Raw genomic sequence first — 18,977 nt, forward strand, 5'->3', positions numbered from 1 at the left:
TATTGTTCCCCATTGACCTAGAAATGTCTTTTCACAGATTGTTACGGGTAGGAGCCCTGAAGCTGAGGCATCTTTGAGAATGGAATACATTAGTCTTTAACATATTGTGATTTTCAGTGACATTTCATCCTTAAAAATGATATGTTTTAAAGGCAGCTCAAGTATCATAAGGACTGTCCTGGTCGGTCCTAACTAACTATATTATTATTTGTATATTCGTGTACTTACTTGCTAAATTTGCACTTTATATTTTTATAGGTGGGGTTATATTATAGTATATTATAATATTACATATTATGGTTGGGTAATATAGAAAGATCTTATGAAAGATTAAAAGTAATTCATTAAAACATAAGCATAGAGTAAAAAAAGTAATTTCTAAAACTGAGAATACTATCATAGCTATTAATTATAAATAGTCTCAAAGGTTAGCATAGACCTGAGTATAATAATTTTGTAAACCAGCCAAAAGAAAGTGTGAATAGAATCATTATCTGAAAATTAGATCCTATTGGCTTAGTTTTTCATTTGCCCCTATTCCCTGATGTGTCATTTTTTGTGAAACATTGTCACGGAGCAGCATGAAGCCATGGGGGCTTTCACATCATTTTCAAACAAAGCTTATTGGCTTCTTTGTAAAAGCAGTCAAGTGTTTTCTTTCTCAGACTAAAATCAAAATAATAATCTCTCATAGAAAATTGATTACTTTTGCCCTTAAAGTTTTGTGGCAAAAAAAAAAAAAGTTTTGGGATCCCTGAGTGGCGCAGCAGTTTAGCGCCTGCCTTTGGCCCAGGGCGCGATCCTGGAGACCCGGGATCGAATCCCACGTCGGGCTCCCGGTGCATGGAGCCTGCTTCTCCCTCTGCCTGTGTCTCTGCCTCTCTCTCTCTCTCTATGACTATCATAAATAAATTAAAAAAAAAAGTTTTGTGACATTTTTTTTTTTTGAGAGAGTAAGCGTGAGTTGGGGGGTGGGCAGAGAAAGGAGGAGAAGCAGACTCCCTCCTGAGCAAGGAGCCTGACATGGGGATCATAACCTGAGCCAAAGGCATTTGTTTAACCGTCTGAGCCACCCAGACACCCCTTGCCTTTAAAGTTTAAAAAAAAAAAAGAAAAAGAAAAAGAAAGAAAGTAAAGTAAAAGGATCTGCTAATGCAGTAGCTAATCTTTGCTAAGGGACAGGCAGTGTTTGGGGCACTTGCTACATATATTAAATGGATCTTTACAAGAATCCTGTGAATGAGTTTCTAGTATTTTCATTTAATAGGAAAGGGAACTAAAGCCACTGAGTGCCTGAGTATCTCCCTGGAGGTTACATGGATGGTGAATGCCAGAGCTGGGACCTGCCGCTCATAGGCCAGCCGTCTGCACACACTCTTAACCACTGTTCTCTTTCACCACAGTGGCATTTTCTAGAGTATCCTCCTTGTAGGAAAAACAGGTACGACTTCCACTGTTGAAGAAAAGTTTATAAAAATGATGGTGGCATCATGGTCAGAGAGGAAGAAGAATATGATTTGGCAAAATTCCTTTATTAAAGGACATTGGTAGACATAGAGTGATGTCTGAGTCATTTACTACTAAGTATGTGAACTAATACACATTTTGACTACAATTGGAAAGAAACACATGTTGAAAGGATGAATCAGCTCTTGACATAAGTATGTACAGTAATGAAAAAAGTAATCAGTGACTCTGTTTTCCTGAGAATACAGGCTCTAGGAGAAGAAATTTTTATTTGTTTTCGTAAAGGTGACTTTTGACCTCTGAGTAGGTTGGGAAACGTGTTAGGATGACTATAGATAAAGCATCAGCTTACTTACAGGAAGGAGGGGAGGATATTGTGGCTTCCAGAATCAATTATTCATTGCTTCATTCATGGGGAATATTTCTGGTCAAAATATGCCACTTGACCTTGACTAAACTGTTGAAAGGACTAAAGAAAAAAATATGCCTTTGATCGAATGGTGGTCATTGACTATATGTCTGTTCAGTATACTGCAAGAAGCAGGTAGCACGTGTCTTTCCCAACACTGTGAGATGTTGCTGTGTGGGAGAAGGGTGCTCATATGCATTTTTAACGAAGTTATAAATTGAGTTTGTTCATTCATTACTAAATAGGGATATAAAAATGAACAGTGTTCTACGGAGGAGAAGCTGACAACCTAGTGAGAAGGGAGATGTGCTCACACTCCAACCAGGGGAATGGTGTAATTGAGACACTCTGGGGTGTGGAATCATTGCCAGGTGGGCTCAGAGGGGAGACCCTAAACTACCTAGGCCGAGAACAGAAGGCTTTCAGGAAGAAGAGGTACTAAAAAAGTTTGAGAACCACTCTGTTAGATTTACATTTTACTGGAAAATCATACATGGCTGCAGTGCAACCTGCAATGGCAGGATTAAATTTAGATTTAGCTTGAATTTTATACCAGGTATATAAATATTTACTACCCTTTCTCTTGTTTACCTAACAAGATGTAAAGAGCTAGCTCAGGGCTTGTCTTCTCAAAGCACCAGGATCAACAAGCTCCCATTCTGTCATGGTTCCTCATTAATAACCTCTGTTCGAGGCTGACAGCCTCTGATTTGATTATACATTTTTTGTCATGGCTTGTGATACTCTGCTACCACAGTGCACTATGCAAAGTCTTCTGCAACATGATTTCTTTCAGTCAGCATGTTTTCTCAAATTTTTCTGGGTCCATAATGATAGCTCTAGTTTATTTACTTTTACTTCTTTACACCATTTCATTATTAAAGAGTCATTAATTTTCCTAATAATACTTAGTTTTTCAATTTTTTGTCATTCTAATTAATGCTACACTGAATATTTTTGTACGTTTCCTTTTTACAAGTGACTGAGTCTCTGTGGGACAGCTACTCTCAAATTTTGAGGGACCCCCCACCCCCAAAAGCTCACCTTAGAAAATTTAAAAATATACCAGCTCACACTCCATTTGCTGGTAGTGATGTCATCACATGTAATCTAGCCTCTGGAAAACTCCACTGTAGATTAATGAGAGCATGAAAATTAACAAAGGTAAATAACCTGCTGGTTTTATTATGGAATTAGTTTTTCTCTTGAAACTCCCTTGAAAGGGTCTTGGCAATGTTCAAGTTTCCCCAGGCTATATCCTAAGAACTGATTCTCTTGGGAACATACCACACACTGCAAATGCTAGGTTTTAGTCAACACATTTTCAGAGTTTACTTAAAACTGTCCAGTTGCTTTCCAAAATAACTGTCCCCACTTAAACTTATCCTGAAATGTGTAGTAGTTTTTATTGTTCCCTATCCTTATCAACAATTTGCATTCTCAGAATTTTTCATTTTGACCAATCTAATATTGACACTTGAGTCAGTCCTTTACTCTCTTGCAAGCTCAGATGCACATAGGGATCTTCCTGGCAGCAGGCATGTCAGGTTGTCTCTTCTGCCACATTCTTCCTATAGTCAGAAGTCCCACTGAAAAGTTTAAGAGAGAGAATTGATGTGGTCAGTTTTTGAGTTCTAGATAGGTCCATGTTAAAGGGAGATTAGAAGTCAAGAATGGAAGGACGCCTGGGTGGCTCAGTCCATTAAGCGTCCAACTCTTGATCTCAGCTCAGGTCTTGATCTCAAGGTTGTGAGTTCAAGCCCAGCATTGGCCTCCACACTGGGAGTGGAGTCTTAAAAAAAAAAAAAAAAAAAAAAGCCAACACTAGAGCTAGGATGGCCAGTAAGAACCTGTTGCTATAATCTAGGGGAAAGCAAATGGGGCCCTCAATCAAAGCAATGGTAATTGAGATGGAGAGAAATTTGAGAAATATTTAGAAGTTAAAATTAGCAAACCAAAGGGACATCTGACTGGCTCAGTCAGTAAAACATATGATTCTTAATCTCAGGGTCATGAGTTCAAGCCCCACCTTGAACACAGAGCTTACTTACAAAAAAAAAAAAAAAACCAGCAGACCATGATAGTTGTTGGAATGGGAGACTGATAAAAGCCAAGAATCAGTGATTCCCAGGTTTCCAACTTAGGTTCCTGCATAGCTGGTATCACTAATCACTAACAAAGAGATGGAGGGTACAGGAACATATGTGGAGGAAAGTAATAGTTTGAGCCATGATATGTTTAAGGTGTCTAGGAGATTTTCAAGTCAGAATTATACATATGAGTTAAGAAGCAAGAGAAGTAGCAAATTTCAAGTGAGAAGGAATGATGAGTATCAAACATAGAAATGTCCAGCAAAACAAGGGTTGAGAAGCGCCTCCTTAATGTCGCTATTAGGAGATCATTGGTTTATTAATAACCATCATGGTAAAGTTGACCCAGATGAAAGCAGAAGAAACACAAACCAAGTACCAGAATCCTCAGGTAAGAAAGTATATTGAATATTTATTGGTAGCTGATAAGATGGGTATAGGAAAAGAGGTATGTTCATAATGAAGAAACCAGGGAGTGTTTATCATGTGTAAGACATTTCATAAATGAGTACTGAACACTGAAGTCTTACCTCGTGTATGTTACTAAGCAGCACTGTCACAGTAACATTACTGTGTATAAGTCATTTATTTTACTCTTGTGAAGAAAATTTATGTTGGTTTATAATATAAGTCAATAACTGATGCCGCTTAGTATTTACATAGAGGCAAATGCAAAGGCCTCTTAGAACAATAAAAATGCTTCAGAAATTTAGCAGAACAAGAGAGCATTCTTTTCCCTTCCTCCCTCTCTCCCTCCCTCCTTCCCTCTCCCCTTCCCTCCCCCTTTCCTTTCCCTTTCCCTTCCTCCCTCTTTCTGTACCACCTTCCTTTTAGCTTCCCTTTTCTCTCCCCCCACCTAACTGATGAATAAAAAAGATAAAAAGCATATTTGGAAAATAATGGTGACATGTCAAAAATAATTTGTTTCTTATTTATCTCCTCTCAGATACTGCCAGTAAGAAACCCTTGCCACCCCTTCCCCAGCCTGCTCCCCCATAAGTTGGAAGCAGATGATTTGCTCTCCTGAAAGAGCAGCAAATCCGTTGCCCGGGTGATATCTCATTACTAAGGCAACCAATTTGGTGCATCAGTGTGAATCCCAATTTTAAAATGTAATTATGCCAAGATATGTACATATGCTTGAGACTTGCTTAAAAGGAATCTGTTCCCCTTTGGAAGGAAAACATTTCCTATGTTAGGTGAAAGAAAGGGTGAAATGTTGCTTTTATTCTTTGCTAGCTTAAATACACCTTTCAACTGAGCTCCCCTGCTATGCTTAGTAAAAGAGCTTGCATTGGTTTTCTTCTCACTTTTTTTTTAACTTGAGATGTTCCCTTTCCAAGACACTTCTCTCTTGAGACCTGTCACTCATAACCCAGCAGCTGTTGTCTCCATGACAACACTTTCTGGCCCCTATAGGTGGTGGTAGAAAAAAAAAAAAAAGGAAGGGGAAAAAAACCCTTGGCTCCATTTTTCATTGCACTTTTTCTTTTTTAATTGCTGGAAGCTCAAGAGATTGATTCTTTGTAAGGAATTAATTAGTGAAGGGGAAGTTAACTGTGAATAGATGTTTACATTAAATTACAAAACTTCTGAACAATTCAGTGAGGATTGCTGCCCCAGACCCAAATGAAAGATCTTACAGATAGGATGTGTTCAACCCAGAGAAAAACTGTATCACCCAGGTAGCCAGAGACTTGCACAGCCAAGCCAAACAAAACCATTAAATCATGGCTGAGCAATTAATTTTTCTTCCTCCTCAACAAAAATTATTTAGAAATAAAACCTATTTAAGTGCTGGAAGTATTTACTTTAATTTCTAACCTTATTAAATAATGAAATCCCTGCAGCTCACGCAGTTTCTTGTTCACTGCTGCTGCCAGGAATCTCCCAGCTCAGATTTGAGTTGGGGGTTTCAAGTGTGACTGTGTCCCTTCCCACCCACACCCCTGCCCCGTTGCCTTGCTGTCCTTTTATCCTTACTTGGGTGACTCCATTGTCTGTGTAATTTTTACTGTAAACACCCCCCGATTCTTTTGGAAATAATTGGGTAACAAATATTAGAGACAGCAATGAAAATATTTTATTGTAATGGGCATTTACTGCTTAGTGACAGCATTGATATTCTTCTCCCCCCAAGACAATTTTTAAAACTGACTTTTAAAGACTTTTCTAAATTACATAATTTTGCTACATACTTCATTAAGCTGAGATACTTAATGGATGATAAAATATATCTTATATAGCAAGTTAAGTATATAATGAAATACATGTGGGTTAAGTGTGAGGGCTGCAGAGTCAAGGTTTATTTTACTCCTTTCCTTACTAGCGCAAAGGTATATAACTGCTACCAAGAAATCCAAGTGTATCAGTAATTATTCATATTCTTTATCATGGCACATTTTAACACAGCCCTCTTGGACAATTAAGTTTTGCTAACCAAAAAACAGTTTATGAAATATTCAACATGTTCTGGGAAATGTGTCATTACTTATTGTCTATATTTAGAACATTAATTTTTCTCATTATGGGGAAACTTTAAACTCTATTTTTTAAAAATTTCAGCAGGTGCAGTATTTATATTCTGCATTTATTAATTTATATATTATAGACAAAAGGCCCTTCCAAAAAATTTAAATACATACACCATTAAGAAATTGAGCTGAAAATAGGGGTGATCAGTTCCCTGAAAAAAAAAAAAAAAAAGAAGAAGAAGAAGAAAGAAAGAAAGAAAAATGGCCATCATTGTTTAACCTGTCATCTGATTCAAGATTTTTTTAAAAAATCATACTCATTGTTGCTAAGGATATGTGTACTATTGGCAGAAGAGTAAATTGGTGATAACTTTCTGGAGGGTAGTTTAGCGATGTGTTTCCAAAAAGTATTTAAAATCAGTTTGCTTCTAGTCTAGCAGTTACACTTCTAGAAATTTTGACTAGGGAAATTCTCTTTTTTAAAAAATATTTTTATTTTATTTATTTTATTTATTTTTTTTTATTTTTTTTTTATTTTTATTTTATTTATTTTAGAGAGCGTGCTCGGGGGTGGGGGCAGAGGGAGAGAGAGAAGGAAAGAAGCAGACTGCGCTGAGCGTGGAGCCTCAAGACCCTGAGATCATGACCTGAACCAAAATCCAGAGTCGGACACTTCACTGAACCACCTGGGTGCCCCTTAACTAAGGAGATTCTTAAGAATTTATGTAAAAACTTAGTTGGAAGAATTTTCAACATGTCTTATGAAAGTGGAAAATAATGGGAAAAAAGGTCAGGAAATTAGTTATATGATTGATGGTACGTCCATGCAATAGAAAACTAAGCAGCCATAACAATGAAAATGTAAAAAAATTAATAACATCAAAAGTGTTTACAATAAATGTTAAGGGAAAATAGATGTCTCAGAAGACGCTCAGTATGATTCCTGTTTAGCCACATTGTTAATTCTAGAAATATCAACACCCCCCCCCCAACCATACACACACCCATTATATACTCTGAGGAGGAACTAATGAGGCATTCCATTTTGGGGCTTTATTCATTACTAAGGAAAATTTAGGGCCATTTATATTCAGTGGTTTTTGTCAGAAAAAATGTTGCCAAACATCGCTATCTGTTCAGACTCAGCACTACAATGAGAGTCTGTATTTTGAAGAAAATTTAATTTCAGACTAAGATCTTTAGTTGTCAGCTGTCCTGAGTTGGTTTTATTGTATTTGTGCAGATACAAACACTCACAGAAACCAAGTACTCAGAAAATATGTTGGTTCGGAGAACCAAAGACCCAAAGATTTGTAATTCAAGCCCAGGTTATAAAATACTTTATTCACAAGTTTGCTGTACTTTAAATGAACTATAAATAGAAACAGCATACAGCTATAATCACATTGATTTCTACTCCAAATTTTAATTAACAGTTTTTATTTTAAAGTAATACAAGTTAATTGCGAAAGGTAGAAAATTATTTAAAAAGAAGGACTTCTGTGTGATCTTCCAGGCATCTCTCCTTGACCCTCGTCTGTACAACGTATCTGTTTTAGTGATGTTCTTCTGTTCAAAAACCCTTCCATCACCTACAGAATCAAGATCAGACTCTATTCTAGAGTCTAGCTCCAACCACCTCCACCTTCCATGATACTACACCACTGCACAACTCCCATGCTGTCTTCGCGGACCTCCCCAACAGACCTTACTTTCCTCCTGTCTGCTTTCACATGTACTGTGGGCCGTGCCTTCAGTGCCCTTCTCCACTCCATCCTCATTAAAGCCCTCTTGGCTCTACCAGTCTAAATAAAGTCGTCTTCACTTCTTGCTCCAGAACCCATTTGTCACTTGGCCACGGCTCTGAGGCAATCACAGCAACTGGGAGGCAGGAACTGGGGGCCTGCTGTTAGTTGTAGGTTTGTGGAAGCTTTAAGTCATCTCTTCCTTTTTCTGTACAGCAGTAGGGTTGGAGATGGGCACATCTATCACAGTCAGGTATGAAGTGTATTATGAGTAATTTGCTACTAATAATAAGTTATTGAAGATAATTATTTTATGAATAGGAGCTGATTCGAGGTTATTTCTATAAGATTTATACTTGCTTCTGTGAGTGAGTGAGAAAATCACATGAGGGATTGTACAACCCCCGGGGTGTGTGTTGCACATGTGAACATCCTGCCTAAGATATACCATGGCAAGCCAGGGCAGAGAACTTCTCAGCTAGATGATTTATAAGAAAGCTCAAAAATTCCCATTGAATACTGTAATTTTGATAGGCTGTAGATCATCTGTTAATTTTGCGCGTTTGTCTTATCTCCTCGAGTAGATTGTCCTTTGTCCTTACATTTGTTCAAATTTTACCCAGGGCCCCCAACATAATGTCCTGTACACCGTAGCACTGGGTGGTGTTTGTCACTAGCATAATTACATTATCATCACTCAATTCTAGGTGCTTCAGGATTTATAAAGTTTCCTAGTAGTTAGGTTCTATATGAAAACAGAGATATTTATTAATACCTAAGATCTAGTCATGTGCACTTAAATGAGATAACTGCATAATACCGAGCAGAGTAATTAATTAGTAGTCATAAGAGGTACTCCTGACCGGGAAAGACTACTTTACATTTTAACTCTGCTGCCAGAGCTGAAGAATATCGCTTCTGTGTAATTCCTAGGCTCCACTATTGCCTCACCAGCAGATACTTGTTGGCTTCAGTCAACCATAAGGCACTCAGGTTCCATCCCCAGCTTCAGCACTTACAGGAGGATGCTCTTGGGCCTTTCTGAGCTTCAGTCTCATCATCTACAAAAGGAAAATAACATGGTACCCACATTAGAGTGTGCTTATGAGTACTGAGTTAATATATTCAGCATACTTTCAACAGTGCCTAGCACATCATAGATACTATGTGTTCACTATTCTTATTAACATGGATGTTATTAATACTAATGTTAGTAGTAGTATTGGTTTGGGTATGTATCAATTAACTATTACCACACACCACTGTATTAACATCCTAGCACTGCTATAAAAAATTATCACAGACTCTTGGTGGCTTAAAAACACATTTATTCTCTTACAGTTCCAGAAGCCAGAAATCTGAGATTAGTATCACTGGGTCCAAATCAAGGTGTTGCCACGGCTGTGCCCTCTCTGGTGGTCATGGGGGACAATATTCTATTATTTGCCTCTTCCAGCACCTGATAGCTGCCAGCATTCCATGGCTTGTGGCTCCAACCTCTGCATCCACTATCACAATACCTCCTCCTCTTCTATCTTTAGCTCTCCTACTGACTTCTTATAAAGATATATGTGATCACATTTAGGATCCAATAGATAATCTAGGAAATCTATGTATTTCGAGATCCTTAATCAAATCATTGAAGTTCTTTTTTTGCCATATGAGGTGATATTTACAGGTTCCAGGATTTAGGAGGTAGAAATCTTTTCAGGGTCCATTTTTCAGCCTGCCACATCATCCTAAAACTCAGTGAATGTAGGAGTCAGAATTTGTTTCTTCCTCATGCATTTGGGGCTTGGCTGGCCATTCTTGGCTTATCCCATTTCAGGCTGTGGGTTTAGTGTAGATTGGCTCCAACTGTCACTCATTTTTCTGAAGTTGGTAGATCTCTGAGGCCTGTTCTTCTCATGGCAATGGCCTGACCACAAAGCTGACCACACAAGGACATTTCAAGCTGTTCAGGGGATCCCTGGGTGGCGCAGCGGTTTGGCGCCTGCCTTTGGCCCAGGGCGCGATCCTGGAGACCCGGGATCGAATCCCACGTCGGGCTCCCGGTGCGTGGAGCCTGCTTCTCCCTCTGCCTGTGTCTGCCTCTCTCTCTCTCTCTGTGACTATCATAAGTAAATAAATAAAAATTAAAAAAAAAAAAAAAGATTCAAGCTGTTCAGGTCACAGGGATTTATATCCCATTAACCAAAGCATGCGATATCAATGGGATGACCCATGTATGTCAAGGGGGAAGGAATCAATATTTGCTGTAATAACAACCTAGCACGCTGTTCTTTGTAGGTGACAGTAATTTACAACTAATTAGTAATATACTTATTTGGGGAGAGAGAATAAAATCCAGGATTAAAAGCAAAGTTATTTAGTAATAAGACCGTTTTCTATAGTTCTTTGATAGTTAAGGAGCTATATTTGTTGTGGCCTTACTCTGGTCAAATAAATACATTCCTGTATATGATGATCCTAAAGAACTTGTCCTTAGGGATTTTTTATTTAGGTGGTAAACTCCTAGACATGGAAACCCTAAGACTCTGCTGGAGTCTCTTTGCTATAGTGTAGTGATTCAGTAGGTTCCATGGAGATAATGAAAATGAAGCAAAGATTTTCTGCCCCTTTGGAAGAATAGAATATTTGCTGGATAGCCTCTCAAAAAGAAGTGAACTAGAGCATACCCATCAGCTACTGAGTTAAAGCCAAAGCTATAGTAATTATAGTATCTTCTCACGTCATCTTTGTCCAGTGGGCTTGAATCTTCTAAGTAATCCAACCATGAGTTGGTTCTTTATGCATTAATTGGAATCTGATATTTGTTAATTTGAAAACCAGTATATGATATTTGCATATTTGAATTTAATAGAATTTCCAAGTCTAGGGTTTTTTTTTTTTTTTTTTTTGGTCTTTCCTCTCATTCCAGTAATAAAGGAATCATTATTCTCACAGGTCTAGTGAGAAAAGAAATAATACAAGATAGAGTTTATGGACTCTTAGTCTTGCTGACCTCGAGAGAGAATAAGGATGTACCGCATCATATTTTCCTTAGTCACTTGATAAAATGCAATAACACTGAGGTGTTGACTTCTGTCAGAAAGAGAAAAATAAGACAAAGGGGGAATTTTTCATGAAAAATCTTGTAACTGGAATGAACAGGGAAATAGGAACTTAATTTAGAACACCCGCATTTTCATAGCTATAACGGAGCCAACTGATTGAAGATATAGATCTTATATTTTCAGTGAAATTCTTTTAATGTGAAAAGAATATGGAATATTCACTGAGAACCATACTTTTCCATGCATTGGGTTACTCACTGGCAAATTGGCAAGTTTCTTAGGTTGATGCTTATTCACACTAGACTGCTAGACTGCTCTAGAACCATTGCTTCGCCCATCAACAGGGATTTTGAAATTCCACATGGACTCAAGAACTGCCCAGCAACTGCTGTGTATCTCTTCCTTGAACATTTCATAATTTGCCTGGCACGTCTTCACAGTTATGCACCAGAATAAGCTCTTTCCTTTAAGTGAGCCTGTTTAACCCTAAGGTAACTAAGCTTTTCTTGGATATAAAACACCTCTGGGGCCTTTATGACAAAGAAGCAAGTCTTTTTTTAAACTTACAAAAAAAGATATTTAGTTTATTCGCCAGATTGCTAGGTACTCACTAGAAAAGCTGCGATGAATATAATAGAAATAGTCCATGTCCTCACAGAGCATACATTCTAATTGAAGAAGAGTAGCTTAAAAAAAAAAAAAGGTAAGTCAGCAAATAATTACTGATTGGGTACAGCTGTGAAGGAAAGGGAGGCAGTAATGCAGAGTGCAAGAGAAACACGTTTCCAATAGGCTGGTCAGAGAAGACCTTGCTGTAGCTGTGACATAAAGCTGAGAGCAGGGATCCCTGGTGGCGCAGCGGTTTGGTGCCTGCCTTTGGCCCAGGGCGCGATCCTGGAGACCCGGGATCGAATCCCACGTCGGGCTCCCGGTGCATGGAGCCTGCTTCTCCCTCTGCCTGTGTCTCTGCCTCTCTCTCTCTCTCTCTCTCTCTCTCTCTGTGACTATCATAAATAAATAAATAAATAAGTAAATAAATAAATAAATAAATAAATAAATAAATAAATAAATAAATAAATAGCTGAGAGCAAACGGTTGAGAAGAATGTGCTCCTAGGAAGAGTGTGGGGAGGGAAGGTTCAAGCAGAGGGAGATACATATGTAGGGAGGCTGCAGCAAGAGAAGGCTTAAACATCTGGAGAGCACTTGAAACAGCATCCCTATGGTACCTGTGCTGCTCTCACTTTTTGTCGCTGGCACACATCCATTTCTTCAACGTTTAGTGCAGCAGGGTTTATGTCTGTGCAAGTTTTCAGCCTGAATTTAGGTTTGGGTTCTCTGGAAGGATGCCTACAGGGCAACTATAGAAGAGTCCATGAAATATTGATCACAAGCCAGTGGAGATGAATGGGATGGGGAGGAGGAGGAGGTAGATTTTGATGATCCTAAAATATTTCCAAGGTTCACATACAGAAAGAGCCATTAGGCAGTCTCAATGCTGGTGCTCATCTGAAAAGCAGCCTGATTTGTTCTCTGCATTCAAGATATGTGTGCTCTGACTTTGCATGAAACTACTGATTTCTCATCCTTGATCCAGTATATACCTTTTTCACTACACTTGATGCCTTTTGCTGTTAAGTAATATGTGTGTGCAAGCGCGTGTGTGTGCGCGCCTGATTACTTCTCATTGACTTTTTATACCACTGTTCCAGAGGAAACATCGTCATACAGATTTCCAGTATTAACTATTCTTAGTACTTGCCCAGGTAGGAACTAACTTAGTTTCAATCCACTCCTACCAATTTGATCCCAATAAAACATTTCTCCTGTGTCATCCTTGGCTGTAGCTGGTAATTCATTTGTATTGCAAAGAATCCAAAGCTTCAGTGAACATTCCACACAGTCTTTAATTATGGATAATCTACTGGAATAGACACAACGTCCTGACATTCGTGAAGTGACTGTGAGATAAAGTCTCTCTTCCACTTGTGATTGAGTCCCCTCCCCTACCCCCCCCCCAAAGAGCTTACATTTTAACAAAACAAAATCATTTTATGGACATATACTTGATTTTGAAGTAGAGAAGGCCTTTCTAAGTACCCTAGCAGCATAAAGACAGCAATTGATAAGGATCCCTACATAAACATGCAAAACTGCTGTTTCTAAAAAAAAAAAAAAAAAAAGCAAAGAAAAAGACCACATTGTTTCACAATGTGTTCCATTGTATAAAAGAGAAAGAAAGAGGGAGAGGAAAATAAAACAGAAGAAAGTGCAGTTCAAACCAGCAGGTAATGTGTCACAGGGATTTAAGGACAAGCCTCTTCTCTGCCTTCTCTTGGCATATCTTCCATCTCAGTGTGGCTCCCCCTTGTGGCTGCAGAATGACCACTAACAATCTCAGCCACCACACTCTTCTCTGTGATCAAGGGGAGTCACTCTCAAGAGTCCTTGAATGTTTTCTCAGAAAAGTGAGAACTTTCCTTCCTCAGAACCACATGCCAAAATTCTTCTCATGTTTTATTGGCCTGAACCAATAACCGTGGCCAGGAGATGATAAAAAGTAAAATGCTAAGAAATCTTTGGAAATGTAATAAAAGGTTGACTTATTTCACATATAAAAAGCCCTTACAAATTGTTATGTAAAATCATAAATACATGATGAGTAAAAAAGGAATGAAGAGATATTTCACAAAAAAATTCAAATAGCTGGTGAATTTGTAAAAAGTTCAATATAGTCATAAAGTACTTTCATCATAGCAACAACATATTATCTATTTTCTTGATTCTTTTTAACTATTCACATGGTAGAGTTTGGAAATGGGAACTTTAATGTGTGGCAGCTGAAAACAACAGCAATTCTGCTTTTAGAACTTTGTCATAAATCATTTATGTGAGTGAATTTAGGTACCAACTTCTGGATAGCAGTATACCATGAAGAGTATCAGAAGATCACTGGCATGTTGGGATGAAAAACACCAATGACAAAAGGACGATCCTTTTAATTATAAATAGCTCATTTAAGTCAATGAAAATAGAAAATGAATAGAAATGCACAGTTCACAAAAAAGAATTACAAATGACTGATAAAAATATAAACTTATTTTTATAATAGATTCTAGAGAAGTTAGTTGAAAAATTATGTCAACATTCCGATTGACATCCACTTTAAATCTGTTGTGACTTGCTTGGTATATAGCTAAGAAACCTCACTTTTCAAATATTGTATTACAAAACATTTCTTGGGAAAGAAAGAGGAGATTTTAGATTTACAAGTATGAGATTATGTTTCTAGAGGATTTTTAGTAATAAAGACAGTTACAACTATATGTGCAAATGTAAAACCTCAACATCACTGAGCCAATCTAGCATTTTACTTAACTAGATCTTTCTCTAAACAGTAACATTTCTTTCTGTATCACCACAACGTTATTCTAGTTTGAGCTACTTATTAATTTGATCACATGCATTTCCCACTATTATGATAAATCATGAACTCAATGCCATTTTTTTTGTAACTGAGTTATGACCAGTAATGGCCTTAGTTCTTTAATCCTCTTAGGTTCAACTTGTGTAAACCTGAACTGTCAAAAAAGTGTCCTTACTAAGTATACATTTTCTTATCTTGCCATTCCCCTTACACTAACTATAATCTAAGACAGGATAATGAAAAGAGGAAGCATATTTGATGTTTACTCAATGTAATCCAAGGGACCTTGTCCAGAGTATTCCCTTCCCCCAAGAAATGTCCTCACCTGGTATCACTGTCCCAGGATCGTGGTAACTGTTGACATGCTGGGACACGGGGGTACATTGAGCAGCACTGGTCTAACAGATCCCTATTAGCACCATCTTCCGTTGCCTACAACCAAAGCTAGGCTCCTAGCAGAGCTATGAACATTGATTGCATTCCTCGGAGAAGCAGAGATCATAGGTCTGGAAAATCATTGTTCTTTTAAGATACCTATTTTTAATGGATGTCAAGTGTCTAACACAAAGCCTGGCACATGATAGTGAAATAATGTTTTCTCTCCCTTCCCTTAAGAGTAGTCATCAGAGGAAAATCAAAGATTGTGGCTGTTAGTTGCATGTGTACTTTGGATTGGAAAGAACCTTTAAAATAACATCTTTAAATTTTTGCTCATTATCAGAAACTGTTTAATAGAATCCTAGGGCTTGCTTTTTTTAAAAATATTTATTTATTTATTTATTTATTTATTTATTCATTCATTCATTCATTCATTCAGAGAGAGCGAAGAGAGAGAGACAGAGACACAGGCAGAGGGAGAAGCAGGCTCCATGCAGGAAGCCCGACATGGGGCTCGATCCTGGGTCTCCAGGATGACACCCCGGGCTGCAGGCGGCGCTAAACCGCTGCGCCACCAGGACTGCCCCTAGGGCTTGCTTTTTATAAGTTATCTAATGCAACATCCTGCTTTTTAGGTGAAGAACCTGAAGCCTGCAAAATTCGATGGCATAATTCCCCCAATAGTGCAAGGGGAATGCTGGTCTCTCCCTCTAGGGCAGGATTCTTTCTACTCCACCCCGATTGTGCTAGCCAAGGAGCTGTCCCTCTGGGCAGTGCTGGACTTGAAGCAGCCTCACTGTGGCTGCGGATTTCAGCTTTGTTACATGAGTGGATCTTACTTTTTAAGGGATTAGTTGTAGTTGTTTTCCAGATATCTCAGAGGCATTTTGGTTTTTCTAGGATATCATGGGTATTCCTCTTTTTCCTCCATATTCCCTACAAACACTACACGTGTAGTAGCAATTTCGGAAATTCTTGTAGAATGAGCCAACGCTCAAAATAATGTTTATGCCAAAGTGGCATATTTTGGGATGGCAAATCTTGACCCCCTTCCAAATGAGTGACTAAACTGCATACAAAGGATTCTGTATTCAAATATGTTTTTTAACTTCTGTTGAACAAAGTTAAAATAGGTTTATTTACATGAAACTTTTCAGAGCTTTTAATATGGTAAATATGCATCATGAATCTCCCAAAAGGAATTGCAATATGCAGCTTTCCCAAACTTAACTGAAATGGAGCCTCTTTTTCAGAGAGCATTTCAAAGGCCTTGTGTCCCCGAATTCGCTTTTGGAACTCAATAGAAAAGAATTTTAGGATGCACCTTTGGCAGATTCTTTCAAATATCAAATGTTATTATTTGAACTTATGCATGATCCAGAGAACCATTCAAAATTGAGATCATTTGCAAGCATCTGAAAGCAAAAGTGTACTGGGTTATTTTTTTAAGGAGTTCTGCATGTTTCAGATGCTAGACATAAAGGAAGAAAAGTCAGGACATTTGTTATATAAGGTAAAAGCCCAACTTGTACCCCGACCAGGTGGCAAGCCACCTCAGTATTAGACGGAGGTAGACATGGGGGTGGAAAAGGCAGTACATGTTTTCAGACAAAGCTGAAACATCCTTAAGATGCCTCTTTGGGTCTGCTCACATGCCTACATACTTGACCCAAACCCTACAGTTCTATGTCAAAAAGTAGTTTTGAGATAGTCTTGACCTCAGAGATTTTGAAGGTGAGTTACCAATTTTGTACATTCTCTTTCAAGGAAACAAAACTAAACCAAAGAGAGCAGTCTCTTCAGTACAGTGCCACTCAGTGTTTACCTTTGAACAAGGTTAAATCCTGAAAGGCTTATCAGAATTATTTAACCTGTTAGCTGGAGTAATTTTATTTTTAATTATCTTCAAAATAATCCCATTTTGGGTTTTGATCAAGTTAATATTTTAGTTGAAGAGGAATTACCGGGAATATTTTACATCTTTGAGTCTTTCTTTAACCCCTAAAAGAGGCCAAATCTTCACTAATTAATTATAAAATATCCCAAATAGGATGGAACCATCATATTCTACAGTACTCCCCCCTTATGCACAGGGGATGGATCTCACGACCCCCAACAGATGCCTAAAACCACAGATGGTCCTGAACCCTATAGGTACTTGTTTTTTCTCACATGTACATACCTATGATAAAGTTTAACTTATAAAAGGTCAGTAAGAGAGTAACAGCTGTAATTAATAATAGAAAAATTATGGGGCAGCCTGGGTGGCTCAGTGGTTTAGCGCCACCTTCAGCCCAGGGCATGATCCTGGGGACCCAGGATCAAGTCCCACATCGGGCTCTACGCATGGAGCCTGCTTCTCCCTCTGCCTCTCTCTCTCTCTCTCTCTCTCTCTCTCTCTCTCTCATGAATAAATAAATAAAATTAAAAAAAAATAATAGAAAAATTACAACAATTTACTATAAAAGTTTTGTGACTATTGGACTCTCTCTTTTTCAAAATAACAAATTGTGCTGTACTCACCCCTTTCCTTGCAATGATGTGAGATGGTAAGATGCGCACATGAGGGGAATGATGTAGGCATTGTGACATAATGTTACTTACTTACGACCTTCTGATGAAATCTGGGGAGGATCATCTGCTTTCAGACCATGGTTGACTGTGGGTAACTGAAAACACAGAAAACAAACAATGGGTAAGGAGGGGACTACTGTAATTCAATGAGGGTATGTGGCTAGATTTTATGGATTTTACAGTTCAGAGTTCAGCCTGTTACCTAAATAAATTCTTGTCTACCGCAACTCTTAAAACAACCAGAAACTGTCAGAACTCTGCCAGAGTAACTATCTGGGGAATTTAAATTTAGAAACAGGAAAGATGCTTCTCCCAGAAGCTGTCCCTCGCCTTAGAGGGCCTGGGAAGCTGAATTGCTGCAGGGTTCTGGTTGTGGAAACCAAGAGAATCTCCATTCAGAGCACCAGGAGCTGTTTGAGCATGAGACAGAAGGGGTCCAACACCCATGATAACTAAAAAACAAAAACAGAAAAAACACAGAGAACTAGAAAAAAAAAGAAGGAAAGCTGACCCGTGTTTCTTTCTGAAACTAAACTGAAGATTCACGTAATTGACCTACTTCTTATTAGAGCATAACCTAGAATCCTACATCTTTTGCAAAATGAATCTTGTACTTTAATGACAGCCAGATGTTGCTTTGAAATGCCTGACCACTGAGGAAGTATGCACCAGAGGAAAACATGGTAGAATTAAGATGGCATTATAAAAACATCTGGTTAAACATGACAGATTGTGTTTATATCCACTCCCTCTCAAAACCCCTAAATGAGCAGTAAGGGATAAAAATGGGAGAAACCCACAAGGACAAATAGAACCATAGGAACAACAACAGCAGACAAGAAGCATCAACAGAATTTTGGAAATTAAGTGGATGTGTGGTTAGTCCCCCAAGCAGGTGGAGAAAGCTGACATCTGAGTGCCTGCAGAGAAGGCAGACAGGCAAGCCAGTTTGCCCGACTGCTGGGCTATAGAAAACTCAGGAGTGGGAAGGACCAGGTCCCTCTGGAGGTAGGAGCGAGGGAGAGAACTGAAGGAGGTTGGTTAACAGTCTGTATAAGGAGCAAAACAAAGGTCTCCTCCCAGACCTCACAAAGGCACTTCACTACCTCAGCCTTGTTCTGGTAGAAGACAAGAAACTTACTCTGAAGAAATACAACCAGAGAAACTCTGGGCTTTGGAGGACACCAAGCACAGTGGTGGAGAGGGGTTAGGCGCCATACTGAAATCTAGGAAAGGAAGTGAAAATCTGGATACTAAAGATAACCCTCAATGCCCCTTTACTCAGAATTTTGCTAGCAAAGAGGGAAAACACTGATGTTCTGGGGTTTTCCACAGATGGGGAACTCACCTAATTACCC

At 38.5% G+C, this 18,977-nt stretch overlaps 1 protein-coding gene and 1 long non-coding RNA gene across 4 annotated transcripts in view; one reads left to right on the forward strand and one right to left on the reverse strand.

Moving 5' to 3' along the window:
• The window catches only part of MYO1D (myosin ID), a 326,601-nt gene that overhangs the window by 158,462 nt on the left and 149,162 nt on the right, over positions 1 to 18,977 (forward strand). The window lies entirely within an intron of this gene.
• On the reverse strand, positions 2,383 to 15,168 carry LOC118355753 (uncharacterized). The gene is made up of 3 exons (XR_004818821.2): positions 14,993 to 15,168; positions 9,137 to 9,246; positions 2,383 to 3,465 (listed from the first exon to the last, which is right to left on the reverse strand). It is a non-coding gene; the product is annotated as an uncharacterized LOC118355753 (long non-coding RNA).

Source organism: Canis lupus, chromosome 9 (assembly GCF_003254725.2).
Source record: "Canis lupus dingo isolate Sandy chromosome 9, ASM325472v2, whole genome shotgun sequence".
NCBI classification, from domain to species: domain Eukaryota; kingdom Metazoa; phylum Chordata; class Mammalia; order Carnivora; family Canidae; genus Canis; species Canis lupus.